This window comes from Dendropsophus ebraccatus, chromosome 3 (assembly GCF_027789765.1).
Source record: "Dendropsophus ebraccatus isolate aDenEbr1 chromosome 3, aDenEbr1.pat, whole genome shotgun sequence".
Classification (NCBI taxonomy): Eukaryota; Metazoa; Chordata; class Amphibia; order Anura; family Hylidae; genus Dendropsophus; species Dendropsophus ebraccatus.
The window spans coordinates 198,767,149-198,791,789 of NC_091456.1; the positions used below are offsets into that span (position 1 = coordinate 198,767,149).

General features: G+C 47.2%; 1 protein-coding gene across 2 annotated transcripts in view; it reads left to right on the plus strand.

The window, feature by feature from the left end:
- Positions 1–1,990: 1,990 nt before the first annotated feature.
- The window catches only part of CNTFR (ciliary neurotrophic factor receptor), a 391,711-nt gene continuing 369,060 nt past the window's right edge, over positions 1,991–24,641 (plus strand). For both annotated transcript variants that reach the window (XM_069964886.1, XM_069964885.1), the window contains exon 1: positions 1,991–2,179. The gene's annotated coding sequence lies outside the window, so the exon portion shown is untranslated. The remainder of the gene's footprint in view (positions 2,180–24,641) is intronic.

Sequence of the window (24,641 nt, forward strand, 5' to 3'; positions counted from 1 at the left end):
GCACTATATGACTATTATTTGGGCACTGTATGGCTGTAGTATATAGCACTATATGACTATTATTTGTGCACTGTATGACTGTAGTATATAGCACTATGTGACTATTTTTGTGCACTGTATGGCAGTAGTATATAGCACTATATGACTATTATTTGGGCACTGTATGGCTGTAGTATATAGCCCTATATGACTATTATTTGGGCACTGTATGGCTGTAGTATATAGCACTATATGACTATTATTTGGGCACTGTATGGCTGTAGTATATAGCACTATATGACTATTATTTGGGCACTGTATGGCTGTAGTATATAGCACTATATGACTATTATTTGGGCACTGTATGGCTGTAGTATATAGCACTATATGACTATTGTTTGGGCATTGTATAGCTGTAGTATATAGCACTATATGACTATTATTTGGACACTGTATGGCTGTAGTATATAGCACTATATGACTATTATTTGTGCACTGTATGGCCGTAGTATATAGCACTATGTGACTATTATTTGGCCATTGTATGGCTTTAATATATAGCACTATATGACTATTATTTGGGCACTGTATGGCTGTAGTATATAGCACTATCTGACTATTATTTGGACACTGTATGGCTGTAGTATATAGCACTATATGACTATTATTTGTGCACTGTATGGCCGTAGTATATAGCACTATGTGACTATTATTTGGGCACTGTATGGCTGTAGTATATAGCACTATATGACTATTATTTGTGCACTGTATGACTGTAGTATATAGCACTATGTGACTATTTTTGTGCACTGTATGGCAGTAGTATATAGCACTATATGACTATTATTTGGGCACTGTATGGCTGTAGTATATAGCACTATATGACTATTATTTGGGCACTGTATGACTGTAGTATATAGCACTATATGACTATTATTTGGGCACTGTATGGCAGTAGTATATAGCACTATATGACTATTATTTGTGCACTGTATGGCAGTAGTATATAGCACTATATGACTATTATTTGGGCACTGTATAGCTGTAGTATATAGCACTATCTGACTATTATTTGGGCACTGTATGGCTGTAGTATATAGCACTATATGACTATTATTTGGGCACTGTATGGCTGTAGTATATAGCACTATCTGACTATTATTTGTGCACTGTATGGCTGTAGTATATAGCACTATATGACTATTATTTGGGCACTGTATGGCTGTAGTATATAGCACTATATGACTATTATTTGTGCACTGTATGGCTGTAGTGTATAGCACTATTATTTGGGCACTGTATGGCTATAGTATATAGCACTATCTGACTATTATTTGGGCACTGTATGACTGTAGTATATAGCACTATGTGACTATTATTTGGGCACTGTATGGCTGTAGTATATAGCACTATGTGACTATTATTTGGGCACTGTATAGCTGTAGTATATAGCACTATATGACTATTATTTGGGCACTGTATGGCTGTAGTATATAGCACTATATGAGAACACTGGTCAGACCTGATAATAATAATATATATTCCGCAGCCCCTTACCCTGAGTTATTATAGCGGGGTCCCACATGGTGCAGACCCCTATATATACCCTGCATGATATATCTCTAAGGGCTGATCTTAGAACTACATCTCCCAGCAGCCTGCCATACACCCTTATACTGATCCAGCCTAGCTGCTGCAGAACCTCTTCTGTGGGGGGCTTGTCAGTCTCAGTTCTCCCTGACCTGGAGCTTCTGGGTGACTTGTAATGGTCTTATAATTCCCAGCAGGGGAGCCCTGCCCCATGTATAATGTATAGCATCCCCCCACATAATCCCAAAGCCCCCCATCCCCCGATCAGTGCTGGTGGTCTCTGCTCCCCTGCCAACAGGTTGCTCCGGCAGTGAAGGGGTGCGTCCTCCGTGCAGCAGCAGCAGCAGCAGTGCCTCCAGCCGCCGCCAGGGGGAGCCCGCCGCAGCCTTTCCCCAGCTGCCGGTACTGAGCTGCTGCTGCTCTTGCAGTCCCTTCCCTGTCAGTGGCTTCCTCAGTCACATGGGTTGTGTGTGTGAGTTTAAAAGAGCCTAAATCGTGTCTAGCTGGTGCAGTGGAGGCTTCCAGGAGCCCATTGGGAAGTGCTGGATGTATGGTGGTGAGGGGCAGGAGCCAGGAGCAGCCAGGAGCAGCAGCCCCTCCAGCCTGGACTGTAAGTAATCCTCTCATCCTGAGCTACATGTTTATGGCAAGGACACAGCATGGCTGGCAGGAGGCAGCAGCAGCCCTGGGGAGGTGGGCACCTGGGGGGCACACACCCCTGCTGCTGCCCATGGGCTGGGGGCTCTGGGGCAGCCTGAGGAAGAGCTCAGCAATTCAACTTGAAAGGGAGTGGCAGCAGGCTAGGAGGCTTCTCTCCTGTCATTGTCCTGAGCAGCTGCAGCCCCTGGCCCACTGCTGCCACCGCTGCCCCATCCTCTATTATGTCTGGGGGATTGGGAGGGCTCCATTGTGGCAGTGCCTCCAGTCCATGGACGTGTATGGGATGTTGCTTCCTGCACCCCCGGCTCCTCCGCTGCTGCCGCTGTGATGCCTGCTCAGTGTTACCAGGCGGGGAGCTGGCAGCCTCCTAATTGTCAGATTTTCCTTTAATAGGGTCTGCTGCTATTCACTCCCTTATAAACCGGACTTCAAAGCCCCGGGGGGGTCTGTGTGCGGCGTCTCGCCTGTGTGCTGCCATTTCTCTCCGGGTCACAGGAAAGCATTTATCGGTGTTAAACGCCGGCTGTTTACCTCCTCACCGACCTCGTTTTACCCTTTAGAACCAGAGCGCCGTCGGGGAAGGGTTAAAATATCAGCCGATACAATACCTTGGGTTTACTTGCCCGCTCTTAACCCCTTTTTGAAAAGAATCTAATTCTGTATTTTTTTTTCTTGTGAAAATATTTACAAATGAAAGATCCAAAAATTTGGGGGATTTTGTAAGTGTAACAAGTTATCGCCGCACTAACAATCGGATCTGCCATCACCGACTGAACACCGCTTGCGATCGATGGGCGGCGAATGATGTAACAATTTTTTTCGGATACAAGTGTCTATGGCAGAGACAATTGACCATGGCCCGTAGCGGTAGCCTTGAGGTGGTGGGGTGACCCATGGTAGTAGCCTTGAGGTTTGAGTTGGTGGTGCAACCCGTGATGATAGTCTTGAGGTGGTGGTACGACCCGTTGTGGTAGCCTTGAAGTTTGAGGTGGTTGTACAACCCATTGTGGTAGCTTGAGGTGGTGGTGCGACCTGTTATGGTAGCCTTGAGGTTTGGGGTGCTGGTGCGACCTGTTATGGTAGCCTTGAGGTTTGGGGTGGTGGTGTGACCCATGGAGCTAGCCTTAGGGTTTGGGGTGCTGGTGCGACCTGTTATGGTAGCCTTGAGGTTTGGGGTGCTGGTGCGACCTGTCATGGTAGCCTTGAGGTTCGGGCTGCTGGTGCAACCTGTTATGGTAGCCTTGAGGTTTGCGGTGGTGGTGCGACCCATGGTTGATAGCCTTGAGGTTTGGGGTGCTGGTGCGACCTGTTATGGTAGCCTTGAGGTTTGGGGTGCTGGTGCGACCTGTCATGGTAGCCTTGAGGTTTGGGGTGCTGGTGCAACCTGTTATGGTAGCCTTGAGGTTTGCGGTGGTGGTGCGACCCATGGTGATAGCCTTGAGGTTTGGGGTGCTGATGCAACCTGTCATGGTAGCCTTGAGGTTTGGGGTGCTGGTGCGACCTGTCATGGTAGCCTTGAGGTTTGGGGTGCTGGTATGACCTGGTATGGTAGCCTTGAGGTTTGGGGTGCTGGTATGACCTGGTATGGTAGCCTTGAGGTTTGGGGTGCTGGTATGACCTGATATGGTAGCCCTGAGGTTTGGGGTGCTGGTGCGACCCGTGGTGGTAGCCTTGAAGTTGTGGCGTCACCGTAACTCAATGCCTGAAGCCTATAGTATTATTATTACCTAAGCATAATCCCTATTATTATATTCTGTGATTATATATTATTATGTTCCTATCAGATCGGTCATCTCTGATAATGTCGTAAACCTCCTGAAGACTCCGGATTACAAGGTTCATCTTCCTCCGGAGTCTTAAGTTCTTTGCTTGTTCTTCGCAGTTCACTCCTTAGTCTTGTGTAGAAGATAAATCCTGTGTAACCAGGAGCCGTCCGAGCGGCACAGGACGAGTGAATACAGGGGCAGATGAATATTGTATAATATCCGGGGGGGGGGGGATAATTTTTATAACTTCATCCTCAATGTTGGTCAGTTTAACCCTTGCTGTGCTGGCTGCCAGGTGCGATTGTTCTCCGGGTGACATTATTACATGATGGTGATGATTGTTCTCCGGGTGATATTATTACATGATGATGATGATGATTGTTCTCCGGGTGATATTATTACATGATGATGATGATTGTTCTCCGGGTGATATTATTACATGATGGTGATGATGATGATTGTTCTCCGGGTGATATTATTACATGATGATGATGATGATGATGATTGTTCTCCGGGTGATATTATTACATGATGGTGATTGTTCTCCTGGTGATATTATTACATGATGGTGATGATTGTTCTCCGGGTGATATTATTACATGATGGGGATGATTGTTCTCCGGGTAATATTATTACATGATGGTGATTCTTCTCCGGGTGATATTATTACATGGTGATTGTTCTCCTGGTGATATTATTACATGATGGTGATGATTGTTCTCCGGGTGATATTATTACATGATGATGATTGTTCTCCGGGTGACATTATTACATGATTGTGATGATTGTTCTCTGGGTGATGTTATTACATGATGGTGATGATTGTTCTCCGGGTGAAATTATTACATTATGGTGATGGTTGTTCTCCGGGTGATATTATTACATGACGGTGATGATTGTTCTCCGGGTGACATTATTACATGATGATTGTTCTCTGGGTGATATTATTACATGATGATTGTTCTCCGGGTGATATTATTACATGACGGTGATGATTGTTCTCCGGGTGACATTATTACATGATGATTGTTCTCCAGCAGATATTATTACATGATGATTGTTCTCTGGGTGATATTATTACATGATGATTGTTCTCTGGGTGATATTAATACATGATGATGGTGATGATTGTTCTCCGGGTGATATTATTACATGATGATGATTGTTCTCCGGGTGACATTATTACATGATGATGATGATTGTTCTCCTAGTGATATTATTACACAATGGTGATGATTGTTCTCCGGGTGATATTATTACATGATGGTGTTTCTTCTCCGGGTGACATTATTACATGATGGTGATGATGATGATGATTGTTCTCCGGGTGATATTATTACATGATAGTGATTCTTTTCCGGTTGATATTATTACATAATGGTGATGATTGTTCTCCGGGTGATATTATTACATGATAGTGATTCTTCTCCGGTTGATATTATTACATAATGGTGATGATTGTTCTCCAGGTGATATTATTACATGATAATGATTGTTCTCTGGGTGATGTTATTACATTATGGTGATGATTGTTCTCTGGATGATATAATTACATGATGGTGATGATTGTTCTCCAGGTGATATTATTACATGATGATTGTTCTCCGGGTGATATTATTACATGATGATGATGATGATTGTTCTCCTGGTGATATTATTACGCAATGGTGATAATTGTTCTCCGGGTGATATTATTACATGATGATGGTGATTATTCTCCGGGTGATATTATTACATGATGGTGATTGTTCTCCGGGTGACATTATTACATGATGGTGATTGTTGTTCTCCGGGTGATATTATTACATAATGGTGATGATTGTTCTCTGGGTGATATTATTATATGATAATGATTGTTCTCTGGATGATATAATTACATGATGATTGTTCTCCGGGTGATATTATTACATGATGATTGTTCTCTGGGTGATATTATTACATGATGATGATGATGATTGTTCTCCTGTTGATATTATTACACAGTGGTGATGATTGTTCTCCGGGTGATGTTATTACATGATGGTGATGATTGTTCTCCGGGTGATATTATTACATGATGATGGTGATTGTTCTCTGGCTGATATTATTACATGACGATGATTGTTCTCCGGGTGACATTATTACATGATGGTGATGATTGTTCTCCGGGTGATATTATTACATGATGGTGATGATTGTTCTCTGGGTGATATTATTACATGATGATGATTGTTCTCCGGGGGATATTATTACATGATGGTGATGATTGTTCTCCGGTTGATATTATTACATGATGGTGATTGTTCTCCGGGTGATATTATTACATGATGGTGATGATTGTTCTCCGGGTGACATTATTACATGATGATGATTGTTCTCCGGGTGATATTATTACATGATGGTGATGATTGTTCTTCGTGTGATATTATTACATTATGGTGATGATTGTTCTCCGGGTGATATTATTACATGATGATTGTTCTCCGGGTGATATTATTACATGATGATGATGATTGTTCTCCAGGTGATATTATTACATGACGGTGATGGTTGTTCTCTGGGTGATATTATTACATGATGGGGATGATTGTTCTCCGGTTGATATTATTACATGATGATTGTTCTCCGGGTGATATTATTACATGATGATGATGGTTCTCCTGGCGATATTATTACGTTATTATGGTTTTTGTTCTCCGGGTGATATTATTACATGATGATGATAATTGTTCTCTGGCTGATATTATTACATGACGATGACTGTTCTCCGGGTGATATTATTACATGATGGTGATGATTGTTCTCCGGGTGATATTATTACATGATGGTGATGATTGTTCTCCGGGTGACATTATTACATGATGATGATTGTTCTCCGGGTGATATTATTACATGATGGTGATGATTGTTCTTTGTGTGATATTATTACATTATGGTGATGATTGTTCTCCGGGTGATATTATTACATGATGATTGTTCTCCGGGTGATATTATTACATGATGATGATGATTGTTCTCCAGGTGATATTATTACATGACGGTGATGGTTGTTCTCTGGGTGATATTATTACATGATGGGGATGATTGTTCTCCGGTTGATATTATTACATGATGATTGTTCTCCGGGTGATATTATTACATGATGATGATGATGGTTCTCCTGGCGATATTATTACGTTATTATGGTTTTTGTTCTCCGGGTGATATTATTACATGATGATGATAATTGTTCTCTGGCTGATATTATTACATGACGATGACTGTTCTCCGGGTGATATTATTACATGATGGTGATGATTGTTCTCCGGGTGATATTATTACATGATGGTGATGATTGTTCTCTGGGTGATATTATTACATGATGATGATGATTGTTCTCCAGGTGATATTATTACATGATGATTGTTCTCTGGGTGATATTATTACATGATGATTGTTCTCCGGGTGATATTATTACATGATGGTGATGATTGTTCTTCGTGTGATATTATTACATTATGGTGATGATTGTTCTCCGGGTGATATTATTACATGATGATTGTTCTCCGGGTGATATTATTACATGATGATGATGATTGTTCTCCAGGTGATATTATTACATGACGGTGATGGTTGTTCTCTGGGTGATATTATTACATGATGGGGATGATTGTTCTCCGGTTGATATTATTACATGATGATTGTTCTCCGGGTGATATTATTACATGATGATGATGGTTCTCCTGGCGATATTATTACGTTATTATGGTTTTTGTTCTCCGGGTGATATTATTACATGATGATGATAATTGTTCTCTGGCTGATATTATTACATGACGATGACTGTTCTCCGGGTGATATTATTACATGATGGTGATGATTGTTCTCCGGGTGATATTATTACATGATGGTGATGATTGTTCTCCGGGTGACATTATTACATGATGATGATTGTTCTCCGGGTGATATTATTACATGATGGTGATGATTGTTCTTCGTGTGATATTATTACATTATGGTGATGATTGTTCTCCGGGTGATATTATTACATGATGATTGTTCTCCGGGTGATATTATTACATGACGGTGATGGTTGTTCTCTGGGTGATATTATTACATGATGGGGATGATTGTTCTCCGGTTGATATTATTACATGATGATTGTTCTCCGGGTGATATTATTACATGATGATGATGATGGTTCTCCTGGCGATATTATTACGTTATTATGGTTTTTGTTCTCCGGGTGATATTATTACATGATGATGATAATTGTTCTCTGGCTGATATTATTACATGACGATGACTGTTCTCCGGGTGATATTATTACATGATGGTGATGATTGTTCTCCGGGTGATATTATTACATGATGGTGATGATTGTTCTCCGGGTGACATTATTACATGATGATGATTGTTCTCCGGGTGATATTATTACATGATGGTGATGATTGTTCTTCGTGTGATATTATTACATTATGGTGATGATTGTTCTCCGGGTGATATTATTACATGATGATTGTTCTCCGGGTGATATTATTACATGACGGTGATGGTTGTTCTCTGGGTGATATTATTACATGATGGGGATGATTGTTCTCCGGTTGATATTATTACATGATGATTGTTCTCCGGGTGATATTATTACATGATGATGATGATGGTTCTCCTGGCGATATTATTACGTTATTATGGTTTTTGTTCTCCGGGTGATATTATTACATGATGATGATAATTGTTCTCTGGCTGATATTATTACATGACGATGACTGTTCTCCGGGTGATATTATTACATGATGGTGATGATTGTTCTCCGGGTGATATTATTACATGATGGTGATGATTGTTCTCTGGGTGATATTATTACATGATGATTGTTCTCTGGGTGATATTATTACATGATGATTGTTCTCCGGGTGATATTATTACATGATGGTGATGATTGTTCTCTGGGTGATATTATTACATGATGATGATTGTTCTCCGGGTGATATTATTATGTTATGATGGTGTTTGTTCTCTGGGTGATATTATTACATGATGGTGATTGTTCTCCGGGTGATATTATTACATGATGGTGATTGTTCTCCGGTTGATATTATTACATGATGATGACTGTTCTCAAGGAGATATTATTACATGATGGTGATGGTTGTTCTCCGGGTGATATTATTACATGATGATGATGATGATTGTTCTCCAGATGATATTATTACATAATGATGATTGTTCTCCAGCAGATATTATTACATAATGATGATTGTTCTCTGGGTGATATTATTACATGATGGTGATGATTGTTCTCTTGGTGATATTATTACATGATGATAGTGATTGTTCTCCGGGTGATATTATTACATGATGGTGATGATTGTTCTCCTGGTGATATTATTACATGATGATAGTGATTGTTCTCCTGGTGATATTATTACATGATGATAGTGATTGTTCTCCGGGTGATATTCTGACTTGATGATGATTGTTACATTGTATCGTCCTGATTTCTTCCCTGACACAACCGCTCTGGGTCTCAGCAGAATGACGCATTACCATCACCCAGCGTCTATCGTGTCAATGCGGTGATTTTTGACTGCGGACGATTATCAACTTCCTATTATCGGGTCTCCTGACGATTTAGGATTGAAACGCGTTGAGACCGAGAGACCGACACCTGGGGGAATCGATGAGTATAAGAGCCTATTTTGGTCACCCGATTTTACCCAGATGTATCAGTGATGTTTATCATCTGTTTATCAAGGATTTGTGGTTATGCCAATGTGTTGGACGGTTAGGAAACAATGTCTCCTGAGCTATGTTAATGTATCTTGAGAGATGTGGGTGTCTATCAATGAGACATAACAAATGTACCCAGTCTCAAGGGGTCACTGTGTGTGTGTAGAGCCCCTAGTGTCAGTCCGCATCACTGGTTTATCGGCACCATCCCTGTTTACCTGGACCGTGCGATCTGGCAGTGTGGCAGCCTGCTATGTCGCTGTAGGTTCCAGTTAGGGTCTTTGTTTGAGCAATATCTAAGTGCTTTAGTGGTGTGTGGACTAAGTGTGCTCTGACTTCTGACTCATTGGAGTCTATAGTTTCATCTTTTTGGTCCTACACAAGTTTTGTTTTGTTTTGCATGGTTCGAAAGACACATACCCCCACATCTAGGAGACACGTTGATCCACACCTCTAGGGATATACAGAGTCCTATATCGGGCCGGTGACACACTATCTTAGATGTTCACATTTTATTACCTATGTGTGTATGTGTGATCCTACCGTTTCCCTGCTTCCTACGACTCTGCCCCATATTTGGTGAGATTAAACCCATTTCTCTTTCTTGAGTAGGTATTGTCTGTGTCACTAGTACATATCAGCTTAGACAGCTATTACCTAGTGAGACAGCCTAGCTCATCTATCAGTACAGGGTTACGCAGGAGTATAGGTTAGGTTCCTGAGCGGGGCCGTCCTTATCAGGGCGTCCACTCCGCCTAGGGCAGGGTATAGAGGGAGAAGGGAGTATAGGGTGCACTAGGTCCTGCCCCTCATCTTTGACCCGAGCCCCTTCCTGACGCCCGGACCCACACATTATTGGGGTACACACATCAGGGATCGCCCTAGCGTACCAACTATAGCTTGGCATACATGTGTCTGCTATAACCACTGCGGTGCAGTTTGGTTATTATATTGTTATTTGTATATATATGTAATTTTTTAGCGGATATTTAATAAAAGTAAAATTTTAGAATTCCCTATTTTTTTGGTAGTTCTTCAGTCGGGGGAATACTAGTATCCATATTGGCAGTGATTTGGAGTCTCAGCAGAATAATAATCATTTCTTTCCCGCCTTGAACTCTTGTATCTGTTTTATTGTTTTATTTTTTTTCTTGTTATAAACTCCGGTGCTGGATTTCCTCAAGTTTATTAACCCTGATTGTGGTGTCACTGGGAGAGCAGGAGACGTGGACACTATCGATGTGCCTGTCCAAGAACGGCCCTATGGGGAAGTAAATGAATATTTACACAAACCATGCATCCTTTCCACATGACGTCTAATTGCTGCTGATACGCAACGCTCCGCCGTTAACCAGTGCAGCTCACTGACGAGGAGCGACTGGTTGGGAAGGGGAATGTACTAGTGTGACTGGTGGGGAAGGGGAATGTACTGGTGTCACTGGGGGAGAAGGGGAATGTACTGGTGTGACTGGTGGGGAAGGGGAATGTACTGGTGGGGAAGGGGAAGATACTGGTGTGACTGGTGGGGAAGGGGAATGTACTGGTGGGGAAGGGGAAGATACTGGTGTGACTGGTGGGGAAGGGGAATGTACTGGTGGGGAAGGGGAAGATACTGGTGTGACTGGTGGGGAAGGGGAACTTACTGGTGTGACAGATGGGTAAGAGGAACATACTGGTGTGACTGGTTGTGAAAAGGTAGATACTGGTGGGAAAGAGGAACATACTGGTGTGACTCGTGTGAAAGAAGTAGATACTGGTGTTACTGGTGGGAAAAGGGAAGATACTGGTGGGGAAGAGGTAGATTCTGGAGTGATTGGTGTGGAAGAGATAGATACTGGAGCAAATAGTGGGGAACATAAAGATGCAACTGGTGGTGAAGGTATAGATACTGGAGTCACTGGTGGGGAAGAGATAGGTACTGGGGTCACTAGAAAGGAGGAGGAAGATTCTGGATACTTGTTCCTTGTATCCTAATGGTACAGCGGAGGACTGTAGTAGGTCCTGGAGCCCCTGGTGGAGGACGGTAGTAGGTCCTGGAGCTCCTGGTGGAGGACTGTAGTAGGTCCTGGAGCTCCTGGTGGAGGACTGTAGTAGGTCCTGGAGTCACTGGTGGAGGACTGTAGTAGGTCCTGGAGCTCCTGGTGGAGGACTGTAGTAGGTCCTGGAGCCCCTGGTGGAGGACTGTAGTAGGTCCTGGAGCTCCTGGTGGAGGACTGTAGTAGGTCCTGGAGTCTCTGGTGGAGGACTGTAGTAGGTCCTGGAGCCCCTGGTAGAGGACTGTAGTAGGTCCTGGAACCACTGGTGGTGGACTGTAGTAGGTCCTGGAGCCGCTGGTGGAGGACTGTAGTAGGTCCTGGAGCTCCTGGTGGAGGACTGTAGTAGGTCCTGGAGTCACTGGTGGAGGACTGTAGTAGGTCCTGGAGCTCCTGGTGGAGGACTGTAGTAGGTCCTGGAGTCTCTGGTGGAGGACTGTAGTAGGTCCTGGAGCCCCTGGTAGAGGACTGTAGTAGGTCCTGGAACCACTGGTGGTGGACTGTAGTAGGTCCTGGAGCCCCTGGTAGAGGACTGTAGTAGGTCCTGGAACCACTGGTGGAGGACTGTAGTAGGTCCTGGAGCCGCTGGTGGAGGACTGTAGTAGGTCCTGGAGCTCCTGGTGGAGGACTGTAGTAGGTCCTGGAGCCGCTGGTGGAGGACTGTAGTAGGTCCTGGAGTCACTGGTGGAGGACGGTAGTAGGTCCTGGAGCTCCTGGTGGAGGACTGTAGTAGGTCCTGGAGCCGCTGGTGGAGGACTGTAGTAGGTCCTGGAGTCACTGGTGGAGGACGGTAGTAGGTCCTGGAGCTCCTGGTGGAGGACTGTAGTAGGTCCTGGAGTCACTGGTGGTATAGAGAAAACTTGGCCATGAAAGGATTAGTTACTGGTGGTGCAGGAGGATATATACCAGCGGTAGATAATAGCTATAGATCCTATACCTTCCTGTTCTGTTCCATCCTGCACGAGTTTCTGTTGTTTTCCCGGCTCCCGACTCTTCTTCATAAACCAGATATGATAAGTGACAGGAGTTTCCTGGTAACCGCGTTGTCCGTGTCTTGCACAGAGGAGGAGGGGGGTCTGGTTGTCTTCTGTCTGTTTTGGCACTTAAGGTCCATGAATAGAATGAGAAAATCAGTAAAAACTCATCAGTGCAACCTTACATGAGCTGGATTAACCATTTCCCTGACAGAGGACTGAACCGCCCCAGGATTTCTTCTCTTGTACAACACAACCCACTGCGGCTCAGCCCTGACCCCTACATCATTTCTCATTTTCCTTCCAAAGTGAATTAAGTTTTGCCATAATAGTAACAATTTAACTTTCTACCTACAAAAGTTCATGTGAAAGATTTCTTAAAGCTGTGTCCACATCATTGCTAGCGCCTAATATAGTGGTACAAGAAAACAATTACTATAATACTGCCCCCTATATACTAGAATATAAGTACTATATTACTGCTCCCTATATACAGGGATATACTACTATAATACTGCTCCTGTATACAGGGATATACTACTATAATACTGCTCCTATATACAGGAATATAACTACTATAATACTGCTCCTATATACAGGGATATAACTACTATAATACTGCTCCTATATACAGGAATATAACTACTATAATACTGCTCATATATACAGGGATATAGCTACTATAATACTGCTCCTATATACAGGGATATAACTACTATAATACTGCTCCCTATATACAGGGATATACTACTATAATACTGCTCCTATATACAGGAATATACTACTATAATACTGCTCCTATATACAGGAATATACTACTATAATACTGCTCCTATATACAGGAATATACTACTATAATACTGCTCCTATATACAGGAATATACTACTATAATACTGCTCCTATATACAGGAATATAACTACTATAATACTGCTCCTATATACAGGAATATAACTACTATAATACTGCTCCTATATACAGGAATATACTACTATAATACTGCTCCTATATACAGGAATATACATACTATAATACTGCCCCCTATATACAGGAATATAACTACTATAATACTGCCCCTATATACAGGAATATAACTACTATAATACTGCTCCTATATACGGGAATATAACTACTATAATACTGCTCCTATATACAGGAATATACTACTATAATACTGCTCCTATATACTGTAATGTTTCAGTTGGTTGTGTGTGTGTGTGTGTATATATATATATATATATATATATATATATTTATATATATATGATATGTGATATACTATAGTGGTAGTGATTAGCGGGTGTCATACGTTTTAGACTTTTGTAAATTTCCATGTTTCTCCCCCTTTGTATGAGGTATTATATACAGTTATTTCCTTCTCACCGTGTGCGGTATTACATGGTCACTGTAGCCCTGGCTCTTAGTACACTGTGGAGGGATATCATTCACATGGGCTCTAACCTTAGTTACTATAGCCGGGCCCCCCTCTGTGATGTCCATACACTAATGTTTGCACTAAGTGGACAATCCCTTTAAGTCTCTTCATCCTGCGGGCAGTAGAGCAGCATGCAGTGACCATCCCTGGACTCTCACAATGGATAGGAGTCAGATTTGGGGGCTCCGCATCCCTGGTCACCTCTCTGCTCTTATAACACAGTGACCTGCGGCGGCTGACAATGAGGTGGATTTGGCCTTTGTGGTGTGCGGTGTAAGAGACGGCAGGGGGTCGCTTATCATGCGGAAACCTCCCACGTGGAGCTCCGGCTCTTTGTTGCTGGTGGGTCTATAGGGGACATTGGATTCAGTATAATTGCGGACGCCCCCCCAGCACCACCCACACATCTGTTGTGTGTATTTATACGGCACAGTGCGGCCCCCTCCGGGGTGATGGATGCTGCCGCCGGCTCCTGCTAAACGCAGCTCAAATTATAAATCACCACTCCTGGAATTTTTATTTTTTTAATTAATAACAAACACAGTAACAGCATTCATCCTGCCCGAGCCGAGAAAGCTGCGTCCTGAGCGGCTCCTAAGGATCAGGAAAGATTCGGGAAATATTTACAATTCTGGGACTTCTGAATGCAAGTTGTGACCCCCCACCCCAGCACAGATCCATCCCCCCCTACACCGGGAGAAATCCACCCCCCACTCCGGCACAGATCCATCCCCCCCCTACACTGGGAGAAATCCACCCCCCACCCCAGCACAGATCCTTCCCCCCCCCCTACACCGGGAGAAATCCACCCCCCACCCCAGCACAGATCCATCCCCCCTCTACACCGGGAGAAATTCACCCCCCACTCCGGCACAGATCCATCCCCCCCTACACCGGGAGAAATCCACCCCCCACCCCAGCACAGATCCATCCCCCCTCTACACTGGGAGAAATCCACCCCCCACCCCGGCACAGATCCATTCCCCCTCTACACCGGGAGAAATTCACCCCCCACTGCGGCACAGATCCATCCCCCCCTACACCGGGAGAAATCCACCCCCCACCCCGGCACAGATCCATTCCCCCTCTACACCGGGAGAAATCCACCCCCCACTCCGGCACAGATCCATTCCCCCCTACACCGGGAGAAATTCACCCCCCACTCCGGCACAGATCCATCCCCCCCCCCCCCCTACAGCGGGAGAAATCCACCCCCCACCCCAGCACAGATCCATCCCCCCTCTACACCGGGAGAAATCCACCCCCCACCCCAGCACAGATCCATCCCCCCCTACACCGGGAGAAATCCACCCCCCACCCCAGCACAGATCCATCCCCCCTCTACACCGGGAGAAATCCACCCCCCACCCCAGCACAGATCCATCCCCCCCCTACACCGGGAGAAATCCACCCCCCACTCCGGCACAGATCCATTCCCCCCTACACCGGGAGAAATCCACCCCCCACCCCAGCACAGATCCATCCCCCCTACACCGGGAGAAATCCACCCCCCACCCCAGCACAGATCCATCCCCCCTCTACACCGGGAGAAATCCACCCACCACTCCGGCACAGATCCATCCCCCCCCTACACCGGGAGAAATTCACCCCCCACTCCGGCACAGATCCACCCCCCCCCCCCCTACAGCGGGAGAAATCCACCCCCCACCCCAGCACAGATCCATCCCCCCTCTACACCGGGAGAAATTCACCCCCCACTCCGGCACAGATCCATCCCCCCTACACCGGGAGAAATCCACCCCCCACCCCAGCACAGATCCATCCCCCCTCTACACCGGGAGAAATCCACCCACCACTCCGGCACAGATCCATCCCCCCCCCCTACACCGGGAAAAATCCACCCCCCACTCCGGCACAGATCCATCCCCCCCTACACCGGGAGAAATCCACCCCCCACCCCAGCACAGATCCATCCCCCCCTACACCGGGAGAAATCCACCCACCACTCCAGCACAGATCCGTCCCCCCTCTACACCGGGAGAAATCCACCCCCCACTCCGGCACAGATCCATCCCCCCCCCCCCCCCTACAGCGGGAGAAATCCACCCCCCACCCCAGCACAGATCCATCCCCCCTCTACACCGGGAGAAATCCACCCCCCACTCCGGCACAGATCCACCCCCCCCCCCTACAGCGGGAGAAATCCACCCCCCACCCCGGCACAGATACATCCCCCCCCCCCCTACACGGGAGAAATCCACCCCCCACCCCAGCACAGATCCATCCCCCCCTACACCAGGAGAAATCCACCCCCCACCCCAGCACAGATCCATCCCCCCCCTACACCAGGAGAAATCCACCCCCCACCCCAGCACAGATCCATCCCCCCCTACACCGGGAGAAATCCACCCCCCACTCCGGCACAGATCCATCCCCCCCCTACACCGGGAGAAATCCACCCCCCACTCCGGCACAGATCCATCCCCCCCCTACACCGGGAGAAATCCACCCCCCACCCCGGCACAGATACATCCCCCCCCTACAGCGGGAGAAATCCACCCCCCACTCCGGCACAGATCCATCCCCCCCCTACAGCGGGAGAAATCCACCCCCCACCCCAGCACAGATCCCCCCCCCCCCCCCCCCTACACGGGAGAAATCCACCCCCCACCCCAGCACAGATCCATTCCCCCCCCCCCCTACAGCGGGAGAAATCCACCCCCCACCCCAGCACAGATCCATCGCCCCCCTATACCGGGACAAATCCAACCCCCACTCCAGCACAGATCCATCGCCCCCCTACACCGGGACAAATCCAACCCCCACCCCGGCGCAGATCCATCGCCCCCCTACACCGGGAGAAATCCACCCCCCACTCCAGCACAGATCCATCCCCCCCCTACACCGGGAGAAATCCACCCCCCACCCCGGCACAGATCCATCCCCCCCCTACACCGGGAGAAATCCACCCTCCACCCCAGTACAGATTCCCCCCCCGACACAAATCCACCCCCACCCCAGCCCTTGCCTGGACACAGATATCCACCCCCCCACCCGGCACAGATTCCTCCCCGCACCCCGACACAAATCCACCCCAGCTCCCCCTCTCCCACAGACACAGATATTCACCCCCCACCCCAGCACAGATCCATCCCCCCTACACCAGAAAAAATCCACCCCCCACCCCGACACAAATCCAACCCCGTTCCCCCCACACTGACACAGAGACCCACCCCCCGACACAGAGCCACCCCCCCCTACCCCAGGAGAAATACATCCCCCACCCCAGCACAGATTCCTCCCCCCCCCCCCACACTGACACAGATATCCACCCCCCACCCCAGCACAGATCCCCCCCCACTCCGACACAAATCCACCTCCACTCCCCCCACCCCACTGACACAGATACCTCCACTGTACAGATCCCCCTACCTCGGCAGAATACCCCCCCCCCCCCACACTGGCACAGATCCACCTTCTCCCGCCGGCACAGATAACCCCCCCACCCTGGAACAGGTTTACTCCCCCCACCCTGGTACAGATACACCATGAGGCACAGATACCCCCCCCCCCAGCACATATCCACCCCAAAACCCCACATATCCACCCCAGATGCGCCCCCCTTACCCGCACTCCAGCATGGATCCACCCCCAGACCCCTCCGGCACAGATGCGGCCCATGGGCCACAGGTTGGACATCCCTGAGCCACAATCTGAGCAGTCATACAGCCCACCCCCGTCCCCCGCTCCCCGGTGAGTATTTACACGTCTGTAATTGGGCTGCATGTTAGTCCAGGTGTGTTAGCTGAGTGATTTATAAGGGTCGGTGTTACTCTCAGGTCAGCCATACCTGGTTTATGTCAGACTCTAATCCCACCAGGCTCGCCGCGGCCGCTCGTAAACTCCGGAACAGAGAACCGCCAGGCCGGAGTTTTTATATGTGATGTTTTCACCCACAAATAGTTGTATTTATTTGTTGTTTATTATGTGTGTAGCGCTCACATCCTCTGTAGCGGAGCTCACAGGTTTGTCTCTCAGTATAGACATCATGTCACTTATTACAGCAGAAGGTCTTTATTATTGTCTATATCCTGACGCCAGAGTACTCCGGTAAAGCAGGCGCTGCACGGACATCGATAATGCCTGCACGATGATGGAGCCAGTAGGCTGAGTAAGGGTCCAATTAGACAAAGCGATTTTTCTTTTACGATTATTGATAAATGATCGCAAATGAGATCGTTTATCGTTAACCTGAAATCGCCCACCATTACGGTAGTCGTTAGTTACTACGATCGCTTTCTCCATCTGATCCCAGCAATTGAAGGAACGATGTGGAATTACACGGAACGATTAGTGACCGAATACGGAATTACAGCGGACGATTAACGAGGATTTTGGTGTCAGAATCAAACAAACAATTTCTTGTTGGTCGTTCGATCGTTGCTTGTATTTACGTGAAACAATTATCGTTTAAATTTGCACGATATAACGTTAACTCCCATGATTCATCCTGTGTAATAGAGCCCTAAGGGAGCGCCAATGTAGCAGATCAGCAGTCCCTTAGTGAGTGGAAGCTGAACTATACGGGAGGTGGAGAGGTCCTCTAACCTTCAGCCACAATAGAGATTGTCTCCACCTCTGGGGGACTGTGTCATTGGCCGGCATGGCAGCTATGAGTATAAGGATGGATCAGCTGATCATCTCATGTTTAGTAACGTCACTGCATTGTGAGCAGAACAAGAGGTCGGCTAATTGTGTAAGATGCTAAGTCTGAATAGTGTATAGAAGAATGCTATGTTCTTCCCATACATTAAGCCATTCCTTCCCAAACGCTCCACACGTCCCCATACCCTCTCCTCCTCCTCACACCTACTGTCTGTATCTCTGCTCCTTCTTACTTCTGGAGACATCTCCTAACCCTGGTCCTCCTCCTCCTCCTCACACCTACTGTCTGTATCTCTGCTCCTTCTTACTTCTGGAGACATCTCCTAACCCTGGTCCTCCTCCTCCTCCTCCTCACACCTACTGTCTGTATCTCTTCTCCTTCTTACTTCTGGAAACATCTCTCCTAACCCTGGTCCTCCTCCTCCTCCTCCTCCTCCTCACACCTACTGTCTATATCTCTGCTCCTTCTTACTTCTGGAGACATCTCCTAACCCTGGTCCTCCTCCTCCTCACACCTACTGTCTGTATCTCTGCTCCTTCTTACTTCTGGAGACATCTCCTAACCCTGGTCCTCCTCCTCCTCCTCACACCTACTGTCTGTATCTCTGCGCCTTCTTACTGCTGGAGACATCTCCTAACCCTGGTCCTCCTCCTCCTCCTCACACCTACTGTCTGTATCTCTGCGCCTTCTTACTTCTGGAGACATCTCCTAACCCTGGTCCTCCTCCTTCTCCTCACACCTACTGTCTGTATCTCTGCTCCTCTGTACTGCTGGAGACATCTCCTAACCCTGGTCCTCCTCCTCCTCCTCCTCCTCACACCTACTGTCTATATCTCTGCTCCTTCTTACTTCTGGAGACATCTCCTAACCCTGGTCCTCCTCCTCCTCACACCTACTGTCTGTATCTCTGCTCCTTCTTACTTCTGGAGACATCTCCTAACCCTGGTCCTCCTCCTCCTCCTCACACCTACTGTCTGTATCTCTGCTCCTTCTTACTTCTGGAGACATCTCCTAACCCTGGTTCTCCTCCTCCTCCTCCTCACACCTACTGTCTGTATCTCTGCTCCTTTTTACTTCTGGAGACATCTCCTAACCCTGGTCCTCCTCCTCCTCCTCCTCACACCTACTGTCTGTATCTCTGGTCCTCCGTACTGCTGGAGACATCTCCTAACCCTGGTCCTCCTCCTCCTCACACCTACTGTCTGTATCTCTGCTCCTTTTTACTTCTGGAGACATCTCCTAACCCTGGTCCTCCTCCTCCTCCTCCTCACACCTACTGTCTGTATCTCTGGTCCTCCGTACTGCTGGAGACATCTCCTAACCCTGGTCCTCCTCCTCCTCCTCACACCTACTGTCTGTATCTCTGCTCCTTCTTACTTCTGGAGACATCTCCTAACCCTGGTCCTCCTCCTCCTCCTCACACCTACTGTCTGTATCTCTGGTCCTCCGTACTGCTGGAGACATCTCCTAACCCTGGTCCTCCTCCTCCTCACACCTACTGTCTGTATCTCTTCTCCTTCTTACTTCTAGAGACATCTCCTAACCCTGGTCCTCCTCCTCCTCCTCCTCCTCACACCTACTGTCTGTATCTCTTCTCCTTCTTACTTCTGGAGACATCTCCTAACCCTGGTCCTCCTCCTCCTCACACCTACTGTCTGTATCTCTTCTCCTTCTTACTTCTGGAGACATCTCCTAACCCTGGTCGTCCTCCTCCTCCTCCTCCCACCTACTGTCTGTATCTCTTCTCCTTCTTACTTCTGGAGACATCTCCTAACCCTGGTCCTCCTCCTCCTCACACCTACTGTCTGTATCTCTGCGCCTTCTTACTGCTGGAGACATCTCCTAACCCTGGTCCTCCTCCTCCTCCTCCTCACACCTACTGTCTGTATCTCTTCTCCTTCTTACTTCTGGAGACATCTCCTAACCCTGGTCCTCCTCCTCCTCCTCCTCACACCTACTGTCTGTATCTCTGCTCCTTCTTACTTCTGGAGACATCTCCTAACCCTGGTCCTTTTCCTCCTCACACCTACTGTCTGTATCTCTGCTCCTTCTTACTTCTGGAGACATCTCCTAACCCTGGTCCTTCTCCTCCTCCTCCTCCTCACACCTACTGTCTGTATCTGGAGCAGTCCTTCTTACTTCTGGAGACATCTCCTAACACAGATTCTCCTCCTTTACTAACAGCTTCTTCTCTCCAGCCTCATATAGAAACCCTCATAAGCAGGTTAGGAATCCCTACTTGACGGATCCCATCTCCATTTACCTGCACTCTTTGAAACTCTCGGTTTGTCTGTAACAAACTCACCGAAATCCATGACTTATTTATCACTAAACCACTGAAACATGGCTTCAAGAATCAGACACAGCCGCACCTGACGCTCTGAGCCATTGGGGCTTACACCTTTCCCATACCCCCAGACCTGAGAATATGCATGGTGGAGGAGTGGGTGTACTTTCCAGGTCATTCCCCCATAAGTCTCTTCTGGCCATTTTCCCTGAGAGTTGCAGTTATCTTTCCCCCCCTTCCCCCTGACTTTCCTTACTTTCTATCTTCTACCATTTCTGCCCTTATCATGGGTGATTTTAACATCCCCATTGACAAACAACTTCCCCCATTGTCCGCTCAGTTTCTTTCTCTAACCTTCTTCCTCAGCCTTCCTCAGCTTTCCGATACTCTCTGACCCATAAGGGTGGGAATACCCTGGTGCTAATACTCATTTTCGTCCTGACGCCAGGACCTCTTTCACATCAGAAATCTACGTGCCATCAACACCCAACAACTTTAAGGGCTGTATTACACATAGTGATGTAGAGGACCTCAGCGCTCACTTCCTCCTCGCTTTCTTCTCGTTTCCCGCTCGCTGTCTGTGCTATTACACACATTGACATCAAGTGGGGGGTGTTGGGGTTGGGGAGCGTCAAGGCAGCCCATTCACGAGAGCAGCGGTCTTCTATGGCCATCGCTATCGTAATCATATTGATAGGTCATGTTTAAAGGCAACGATCAGCTGACATTTTGCATGTTGGCCAATCATTGCATGTTAACATGACCTGCTAGACCAAACGATTATCGTCCAGAACAGTCGGTAATTGGCCTGGTGCGGACGATAGTCATTTGGTCTAATAGAGCCCTTGGACACTGTACAGTCATCACTACCACCTATCTCATCACTCTCCTGTCCTAATCTGACTGCCAAACACAACCACGACACCTTCAAAACAACCCTGGACAAAATAGCACACCCCAAACAGCCTGACAGACGGCCACAACCCTGGCGCACATCTAGAACTCATTTTCTTCTATGGTGCTCTATGCTGAACGCCTGTGGAGGAAATCGAAAACTGTAGCAGACTTTCTCTATTAGTTCATGCTGAGAAGCTATTACTCTGCTCTTCACCCCGCTAAGCCATCCCACTTCCCCTCTCTCATCTCTTCTCTGTCTCATAACCCCAAACCCCTCTTTGACGCCAACTCTCTCCTCAAACCCAAAGTTCAGACACCCATCACTAACCTCTGTGCTGAAGACCTAGCCTACTACTTCATGGACAAGGAACATACCATCCGTCAGGAGAGCACCTCCCAGTCCCGGGTGGTGTTGATCCCATTCCACCACAAATTTCCTCCTCATCCCTCTCAGCCATTGAACCAATGACAAAGGAGGAAGTCTCCAGACTCCTTTCCTCCTCTCGTTCCACCACCTGCCCTAGTGACCCTATTCCCTCACACCTTGTCCAATCTGTCTCTCCCGCTCTCATCACTTACTTAACTCAAATCTTCAACCTCTCCCTTTCTTCTGGGATCTTTCCCTAAATTTTCAAAGACTCTGTCATCACTCCATTACTGAAAAAACTTTCCCTAGATCCATCCTGTGCAGCCAACTATCGACTCGTGTCTAATCTCCCTTTTATCTCCAATCTCTTGGAATGTCTGGTCAGTGCTGCCCCTCCCTACATCTCCTCCCTCATCTATGTCTGCCACCCTACCCGTGCTTTACGCTCCGCTAATGACCTTCGCCTAACATTGTCCAAAATCCGCACCTCTCACTCCTGAGCTGCACCAGTTCTATGGAAAGCATTACCCAAGATTGTCAGACTCACCACCAATAACCAAGGCTTCAAATGTGCCCTCAGACACGAACACAAACAATTGCAGTGACATCACTGAGTGGGAGATAATCAGCCGGCTTCCAAGTGCAGTGACATCACTGAGTGGGAGATGATCAGCTGGCCTCCAAGTGCAGTGACATCACTGAGTGTGAGATGATAAGCCGGCCTCCATGCAGTGACATCACTGAGTGTGAGATGATCAGCCGGCCTCCATGCAGTGACATCACTGAGTGTGAGATGATCAGCCGGCCTCCATGCAGTGACATAACTGAGTGTGAGATGATCAGCCGGCCTCCATGCAGTGACATCACTGAGTGGGAGATGATCAGCCGGCCTCCAAGTGCAGTGACATCACTGAGTGTGAGATGATCAGCCGGCCTCCAAGTGCAGTGACATCACTGAGTGTGAGATGATCAGCCGGCCTCCATGCAGTGACATCACTGAGTGGGAGATGATCAGCTGGCCTCCAAGTGCAGTGACATCACTGAGTGTGAGATGATAAGCCGGCCTCCATGCAGTGACATCACTGAGTGTGAGATGATCAGCCGGCCTCCATGCAGTGACATCACTGAGTGTGAGATGATCAGCCGGCCTCCATGCAGTGACATCACTGAGTGTGAGATGATCAGCCGGCCTCCATGCAGTGACATCACTGAGTGTGAGATGATCAGCCGGCCTCCAAGTGCAGTGACATCACTGAGTGTGAGATGATCAGCCGGCCTCCAAGTGCAGTGACATCACTGAGTGTGAGATGATCAGCCGGCCTCCAAGTGCAGTGACATCACTGAGTGTGAGATGATCAGCCGGCCTCCAAGTGCAGTGACATCACTGAGTGTGAGATGATCAGCCGGCCTCCATGTAGTGGCATCACTAAGTGTGAGATGATTGGATAGGATCTACTGGTTGGGGCTTTGTTTATCTATGTTACCCATTAGAGTAGTTGAGTGACACCCATAAACATGGTACTTATAAATGTTATCAGTGATCAATTATACCGCTATTAGGTGCCACATTCTTGGACACCACCCAATTACTCAGTAAACCAAAGAAGAGACATAGACAAGACCGGTTCTCTCCGTGACAACAGTGAATGGACACTCATGTACAGTCATATCACGCTCCTAGTTCACCTCAGGTGGACCGTATCACTGGATGATGCCCAAGAACCTGGCACCGTGACTGCTGATCATCTGGCATTCCATGATGTCACTCTGCTTTGGCATTCATTGTGCATGTAATGATCAGCTGATCAATTATTCTGGTCACAGGTGCCATGTTCTTGGACACCACCTGATCGCTGAGTCCACTGAGGAGGAACATGGGAGACTTCTTGTGATTAACCCTCGGGGTCCCTAGATTCCTCTCTTATGTGCTCCAACTGGGTGTACAAATATTTGTTTCCTAATTCCTGAATTTGTACCCCATTTACTCCTCATCCCAACCTCAAGTGCCAGTGCTGAACACCTCCGACCTATCAGCCTCTCCGGATGAAGCCATCCAGATCCTTCTGCACATGCTGTCAGAGGTCTGCATGGTCACATGACAGCAGTGGGGAAGGGGGGGGGGTGTTTAGCATGGACCAATCAGAAAGTGAGAACCACAGAGCTGTGCAGGAGAACAGTGACCAAAACTTTTCTGTACAGCAGTGTGAATGGCTGAGTGTAAGTGCAGGCGCATTATAGCAGCAGTATGTATAGCTGAGTGTAAGTGCAGGCACATTATAGCAGCAGTATGTATAGCTGAGTGTAGGTGCAGGCGCATTATAGCAGCAGTATGTATA